This window comes from Magnolia sinica, chromosome 5, assembly GCF_029962835.1.
Source record: "Magnolia sinica isolate HGM2019 chromosome 5, MsV1, whole genome shotgun sequence".
In the NCBI taxonomy this organism is placed as follows: Eukaryota; Viridiplantae; Streptophyta; class Magnoliopsida; order Magnoliales; family Magnoliaceae; genus Magnolia; species Magnolia sinica.
In genome coordinates this window covers 59,038,039-59,046,598 of record NC_080577.1, presented here as the reverse complement: position 1 = coordinate 59,046,598, position 8,560 = coordinate 59,038,039, and the positions used below count along the sequence as shown (strand labels likewise).

Genomic DNA, 8,560 nt, shown 5'->3' with positions numbered 1-8,560 from the left:
AGTCAGCAGGTGGTGCAGAGGATTCCGGTCCCTCTCGGATGCGGATTTCCTGCAAAGCGTTTCGCAGGAAGTTCCAAGACTCAATCACAAGCGCATATTTCATATATATATATATATATATATATATATATATATATATATATATATATATATATATATATATATATATATATATATATTTCATATATATATATATACCTCTATTGTACCAATCTGCCATTTATTTAAAAAGGGCCACCGAACTACGTCATCATCACTATAGAAATATACAAATAAAAAACATCAGTTATTACACAGCCTTCAGAATCAAATCCCAATCCAATTACAGATAGTTAAAACTCATACATCTCTCTCTCTCTCTCTCTCTCTCTCTCTCTCTCTCAGGTGCAGCAGCAACAACAATCAAGGCAGCATTGGCAAGGCTCGTAGCAGCAGCAGCAACAACACAGTGAAAACAGACTACAATGGGCACATCAAAATGTATGTTGGATCACTACAAATCGAACTTATTTACATTCTGATACAAAATGATTTTTGCATGTGGTTGGATTGACCTGATTTTTGGCACATCCAATATTTATGGTTGGCTGACCATGACCATGATGGATGAGTTGGATGTCGTAGGCCCCACAAGCAACTAGTTGTACTAATTTTGAGTGTGAGAAAGATTGGCCTGATTTCTGGTTAATTTGTCTAATCATCATGGTGAGGTGTACTTGTTGGACTGGTTGGATGTGATACACACCAAGTGGGCCTGTAACGTTCCACTCAGCTCGTTCAAAAGGAAAATACACAAGTACATTCTGGTCATTTCAACCCAAGAAAGCATGGTTTTGGACTAAAGATCACTCAAGGCATTGCCTATTAAAATCAGAATAATTTTGTGGTGAAATTCCCCCCCTTTTTTTAATTATTATAAATCATTAGAATTCTGGGAAGGTATTATGTATTAAAATCATGACCAAAGTCATTAACGTCTGTTAAATTCTTGTTGATCTAAGGTATCCATTAGAACACTGACATCTAGGTAGGCCATTGCCCAAAACATATAGATTCGAAACGCCACTTCCATGTAGCCTAAGATTTCTATTAATTGGACGGTCAATATTACAATTTTAACCAGGTAGGCTTTTTCTTTTTTCTTTTTTTTTTCTTGCATGGTTCAGATCATCCATTCTATCTGTGTTTTGGCCTACCTATATAAGAGATGGCAATTCTAACGGACAGCTCAGATCAATGTGCACATTTGCAGATGAGGCAAACAGAATCCAGCTTTAAATAATATATTACATAAAATCAAAAGAAAATGCATTACCAACTATAGAGAAGACCCTTTTCTTCCTTTCTCCTTTGGACCATATCTTAGTAAGACATTGGTTGTGCAGTTGGAGCGTCCGTACCTCTCTCTCTCTCTCTCTCTCTCTCTCTCTCTCTCTCTCTCTAACTGAATCTGTTGGGAAGAAATGTGAAGAAAGATGGGTATTCAAGAAAGATGAAAAAGGTCAATGTGAGTAGTTGCTGGAAAAGGAAGGTGAAAGTGACATTTGAACTGTATGAATTGATTTTACTTAGCCCACTTTAGAGATAGATGATGTTCGTCTTTCTAGGGTAAGCTTAATCCCACGAAGGGGTAATGTGTAGTTTTGTGGGGCCCACCTGTAATGTGTAGGTGGAATCAAAAGGTGTATTTTTTTTTTCCCCACACACTACTCACACCACATGGGCCCCAGATCCATGATCTTAGTGTTGAAACAGAGTCTGTCTATCACCAAGCCATGGAGCTGGACCTCAAAAGAGGTGCATATGCTCCGCCACCTCATGTTCAATATTCAGGTGGGACAAACCGCATCTGGAAGTTTATATATGGCAGGCATCACCCTTCCTATTGTTCTTCCTTGTTTCCTTTGGTGTGGCCCATCAGTTACATGGATGAGGATTCATTTTGGAATATAGGTGGAGAATAATGCGACGCGGTAGGCCCAAAAAATAATAATTAATTAATTAATTAATTAATTAAATCAACAACATGTCCAAAGGAGTAACACTTAAGGACACCCACTTACATCCACTTACACCTACTTATACCCTTCTTTAAAGACTACATTGATAAGATGGGACAAGCCATCAAATGGATGTTCATGGTTCAAATAGATACATCATATGACCAATGTATCGGAGTATGATCTGCATGTGTTGTTTGAAAAATATATGAAGCTATCTATTTTAAGGCTGCATGTAGATAGCATACCAAGTTATGTTATTATTATGGATCGATTGGCACAATTACATGACTGAGTCGGAAAGCTGAAATATAGAATTTAATGGCCTACTCAAATCAACCTCATATGCGAAGACTAGCCAATTCACTTTTACAATACAACACTGAAGACAGTTTCCCAATGACAGTCTCTGTCAAATGTAAGTGGCCGTGTGCCTCATATTATATATTCAATCTCTTCTCTTCTCACTTTTTAGTGAAATAGTGCAAGCGGATAGTTACATAGTCTGCAAAACGGAGGTGTGAATGCATAGTTCGTCATAAGTAGGCACAAGTGCACTACTTAAAGGGGGGCACTAGAAGAAGAGAAAGAAGAGAGATAATAGAGAGAGAGAGAGAGAGTGAGTGTGTGTGTGTGACTTAGTGAGAGAGAGAGAGAGCGGGAGGGGGCCTTGTACAAGGAGAGCCACAGCCTATCTCCTTCTATCCCCTCCTCTAGCCACGTTCAAGGCAAGGTGGGCCTCACTAGGGTTGCCACCTATCCAGTGCCAGTGCATTTCTTTGTATATGTGGAGGCCCCTGAAAATTGATTAATGGATTTTGAGCAGTGAAACAACCATAGTGTGAAGAGTGGAGTCATAGTAGATTGCCGAATGCCCACTTATCTATTTAAACTAGCTGTTGTAGACTAGTATGATATAATGCATTTTGCCTGATATAGGACAGTTCCACTATGAGTTATTTTTAAGGACTACACAATGGGCCCACCTGGATATGTTCATAGTATCCAACTAGTCTTTTATAGTCATCCACTGTGACAGTTGGACAAAATCAGGCCAACCGAACCATCATGTGGGCCAAGAAATTAATTTGGAGGTGTTTGGAACTTTGTCCAATGTTTTGTGGTAAGCCCATCTAATGATTTTGGAGATCTGATTTTATTTTATTTTTTTGGAATCCCATCATCATGGTCTAGCTGATGTAATGCACGGGTTGGATGGCATATATACAATACAAGGGGTCCCCACTCCGGAAAACAATGAACAACCACCCAAAAACTTTTAAATTCACGTAATAACCAACATGATTGTTAGATCGACCTGATTTTTGGGCCATCCAACTTTCATGATGGAACTCATATAATGCATGGATTAGATGCATCATGCACTACGGTGGACCACACATACAATAAGCTTATCCTATAAGGACTCAAAGAGTAATTGGCTCCAGGTAAAGCTGGACACCAAGTTCAATCGAGTCCAGCTTGGCCCACCTCGACTCAGTTTGGTCAGCAGCCACTCCCAACTCAAGTTTGGCTCAGCTCGGTGATCGAGCCTAATTGGCCCAACTCAACTCAGCTCGGTTTGCAGCTCAAGCTTTTAGTTCGAACCAAGTTTGAAATTGAACTTTCGATCCGAGTTCGAGTTTAAGTTTTTGAGTCGACTTCGAGTTCAAGGTTGTACATGTAACATAACATTCAATCAATAACACAATAAAACTGAAAATTTAAAATTTTAAAAAAAAAAAAAAAGGCAATAATAACAACAACAAAACAACTTACAAACTGAAAAGTAAAAATATTATAATTACAAACTTACAATAATGTTAGATATGTTTCTTTTCTATCATTATTTATTAAAGGAGAAGAGATTCATTTGCTGAGCTCGAACTGCTATCTAATTCTTCATATACATACTCATTCACATCTCCTGAATCAAAATGTGGAAAGAGTTTTTCATCATTCTCTTGTATAGTTTGAATTAGATTATTCAAGCCTTCTTTGTGAGTAGATTTATGTATAATTCCCAACACCCTATAAAATGCACCAAGACTAGAGAGAAACTTGGATAGTTTGTTAATCTTCTTCTTTTTCCTCATGCAACTTGATCCTACTTCAACATTATGTTTGTCTTTGAGGATATCGTTGATATTTAAAAGCCTCTTCCACACTACATTTCAAGGCGAGTTGGAATTGTTATTATTCTAATACTAATAATCTGGCTTCCTCCTCTGCCTTGGAAGGTTTGTATGGGAGTGGAAGTTTTTTATTCAAATTAATAAGTGTCTGAAAAAAAAAGTTGGAGGTCATTTAGAGCTTTAGGACACGGTTTTGCATCTCCACTCCAACATAATAAGTGTAATCTAAGCCAATTAGTTTTGTTAACAAACTTGGCCCCACACAAATGGCACAAAATCTTCAAGTTTTCAAACTTTGGAGAGTGGACTAAGGAACCTTAGTCCCAGACGTCGGTTAATAGTTCAGTTAATGACATATTTACACTCTATATTGGAGAAATTAATATTTTGATAATAATGAAATATGAAAAATAAAAACAAAGATAAAATATGATAAATAAAAACAGTAATGAAATATGAATTATAACATAAACAAAAGCATAATATGAAAATAAAATAAAAGTCATTATTGCATTACACTTATAACATCTCTCAACATCACATACAAGTACACATAACACATTACATCAATTTCAAGTTTCAACGAATTAATAATAATTGTTAACCTAATCTCTTTCGCGTTACTATTGTTACATGTATAGTCTCGTCTTGAGACTCGTTCTCCTCCTCATCCTCTTCCTCAAAATCAAAATTACTATCTCCATAAATTAGATGCAATCAATCTTGTTTACAAATTAATGCTTTAACTATTTTTTACTGAAAGAGAGCTTCGGTATTTGCTCACGACCCTACTCACTGTGCTAAAAGTAGATTCTAATACCACAGTTGAAATTGGAATAAACAATAAATCTTGTTCCATCATTAATAGTGTAAGGTCTTTTATTTCACTAACTCTCATCTTCCACCACTCCAAAATATCAAAGTCTGAGTCCTAACGCCTTAAGATTGAATATTTAAAATATAAGTCTAGCTCTGATTCATTCGTCTCATTATTTGTATCTTCTTGTGCTAAGAAAAACATGTATTCATCGTCGAGTATATTGTCATCATTTGTAGAAACACCAGGAGCTCTAACTTCTATATCACCTGACATAATTGTATGAAAAGTAGAAACATATGAAGTATACAATTCTTCAATTGCATCATGAACCTTAGAAGTGTCGGTTATTACCCTTTAATCAGAATAAATCTTCATAAAAATGAACTTAACATAACTTGTGCACCGAGGATCAAGAACAACCGCTAAGACTATTAACAAATGACATTCGTCCTAGTACTTATTGAACTTCATTTGCATACCAAGTGTCATCAGTTATAAAAAATTTGAACCATCACTAGCACTTTTTCTTAGGGCTTCCCTAATCTTTCAAATAGATGGAAGAAATATATTTGTTATGGGATTCTTATTTTTAGAAAATATCTTTGTGCAGTTATAAAAACTTTAAGAATTTATAAACTTGTTTTGTTTTGCTCCAATCATTTTCAGTAGGTAACTAAGAGTACGTTCTATCAGGAAATATGAGCTTCAATTCTACGGCCGAATCTAATATTTTAAAACTCAAATTTCAACATGTGTATATATCTAAATTCAACTTTTTTTTGCATCTACATTTAAACATTGGATTACATCATTCCATATACTCAATCTTGAAGGTGACCCTCTTATATATTTTACACTCTATTATGTTCTCTATAGTGGGGTCAATTATTTTCAATGCTTCTTTTACAATTAGATTTAGTATGTGGGAACAATACCTAGCCTAGAATAATTTTCTCTCAAAAAATAAATTAATCATTGCCTTGAACTAGTTACGTAAGAATGAAATTACACTGTCATTTGCTAAAACATTATCTAAAGTTATTAAAGAGATTTTATTTTTAATGCTCCAATCTCAAAAATAATTATAAATGCAATATAAAATAACCAAATCAGTACGAAGAGGAATGTGGTGGAAGTTTAAAATTCTCTTGCAAAGTTTTCAATCTTCATCAACATAATATGTGGTTAATTAAATGTATTCATTTCTTTGATTAGACGTCGTCCGCAAATCATAAGTCAAACTTATTCTTGAAACTGATACCAAAACTGCCTTCAATTTTATTTTCTTACTTATGTACATCTTCATACACTCCCTCTTCACAGTGGTGTGGGAGGGCTCTTGACTTGAAGATTAAGGAATTTACTATATCGCATGAAAACTTTACTCTCTATCATTCTGAATGGTTTTTCTTCAACGATAACAAGTATTGCATACCATTATTTAGTTTCTCTTTGTTAATCTTATAAATAAAAAGCTTACATTGATACTCGTCCCCTTAAGACTTGCTAAATGAAAGTAACTATTGGATTTGAATTATAATTTTTAGTCTCTTTGAATAACTTTACATATGTTTATTTAAATATTTGCATATATCTATTTAAATAAGTAGTTGACCCCTTAAGATTCTTACTGTATAATGATTTGCAATGCATACATCTAATTTTCACCACACCGTTAACTACAACTTCTTCAAAGTCATCCCACACGGCTGATCTTTTCTTTCCTCTAGTTGTAACTAAAGACTTTTCTCCATCCACAATAAGAGGAGATGTGGCAGACACACCAACACTTAGGGTAGTTGAGACTTCCTCACTAGTTATCTATAAATATAAAGATAAAAAAACTAACTTTTACGTACTTATCAACACAAAGAGGTATCCACTTAAATACCCTTTAAATTTTTTAGAATTGTCTAAGTGTCTAAATCAGTCACCCATTCAAGGTTAAATAAATTGTATTGGGTTCATTTTTCAATTTAAGTGTTATGTTAAAATTTCAGCAACATATCTTATTATCTCTCCAGATATATTAATCTTGTATTTAATTTTCATGTCAACTATCAACACGGTGTGGATATTTAATGACAGAAATAAATGCAAAAAATATATTTAAAGAGCAGATGAGAGATGAACTGGAATAGGCATATGCATTTAAATTAGAATAAATAAAAGCATTGTTATCTATCCAACCTTGAACTGTTTAAAAAAGGGAACAAATTGAGAATTTCTATACTTACAAAAATACATTGAATTTATGCTTGGCAACATAGAAATCCTCAAATGGACAACTGATTATCCTATACTATAATAATAATAAATAATCTAACTGATTGAATAATAACAAATTAACAATAATAATAACATTAATTTAGCATTAATATTAACAATCTAACATTGACATTAACAATAACAAAAAAAAAAAAAAATTTAACATTAATTTAACAATATAATATTCACATTTTAAATCCTAATATTAACATTCATGTGTAACAATAACATTAAGTCATTAACAATCTAAAATCTAACATTCACATTTTAACAATAACATATGTAAATGTTAATTAATATTCATATATGTCATAATTAACATTAGGAAACTACCATTAATATATATAATAATACTAATATATTATCATATATTTATTATACAATATATAATTTAGATTATACAATCATCCCATACATCCATCCATCTATATAAGGTTTTATATATATATATATAGATTTTTTTATATATAATATATATATATATATATGGATTTTTTTATGTATAATATATAGGATTTAGTTTTAGAGTTTTTATTTAATAATTAATATCTAATATATCTAATGTGTGTGTGTGTACATATATATAAACATTTTTTTTACACCGACCAAAATTAAGCAAGTGAAAGTCTAATATATATATATATATATATATATATATATATATATATATATATATATATATATATATATATATATATATATAGTTAATAATCAGGCAACAATCATGAACAACGTCCAGCCGTACGCTCAAAAACCATAATTACGTGAAATAAATGACAAAAAGGGGTTCAGGTTCGATCGTTTACTGGACGGACGGGCAGGGTAGTGATGGATGGGGTGAGCAGGGCAGTGATGGACAGTTGGATGGGGGCGAGCAGGGAAGTGACAAACGGGCACGGCCGCACGAGCTTGGAAGTGGAGTTGGACTCTGACCAAAGGTGATGGTCGGGCAAGTGGACGAGTTGCTCGAGCAAAGAGAGAGAGAGTGGAAGGGTTAAGTTGGGTTGGGCTGGGGGCGCTCGTTCAAGTTGAGAAGAGAAATGTGGGTAGATTTTTTTTTAAGTTAATATTTATTCGACTAGGCGAGCCGAGTCGAACCAATCCAAGACGAGTTTGAGTCATGGACCGATTTGAGTCGAGTCGAGCTCAGGCTAGCTCAAAAATTTTTCGAGCTCAAATATTCAGCTCTACTCAATTCGAGTTTTTTCAAGTCAAACCAAGCGAGTTAACTGAGTTAGCTCTGTTCGTGTCTAGCTCTAGCCCTGGGAATCTTAAAAAGGAAATTTTATATAAAAAAAGTTACTTAATATGAAATTTATATTCTAATACCTTTTTCA

General features: G+C 33.7%; 1 long non-coding RNA gene across 1 annotated transcript; it reads right to left on the bottom strand.

Moving 5' to 3' along the window:
* Positions 1-243: 243 nt before the first annotated feature.
* LOC131247320 (uncharacterized) lies at positions 244-1,442 on the bottom strand. Its single transcript, XR_009171635.1, has 2 exons — positions 1,316-1,442; positions 244-459 (listed from the first exon to the last, which is right to left on the bottom strand). It is a non-coding gene; the product is annotated as an uncharacterized LOC131247320 (long non-coding RNA).
* Between the last annotated feature and the right edge of the window lie 7,118 nt (positions 1,443-8,560).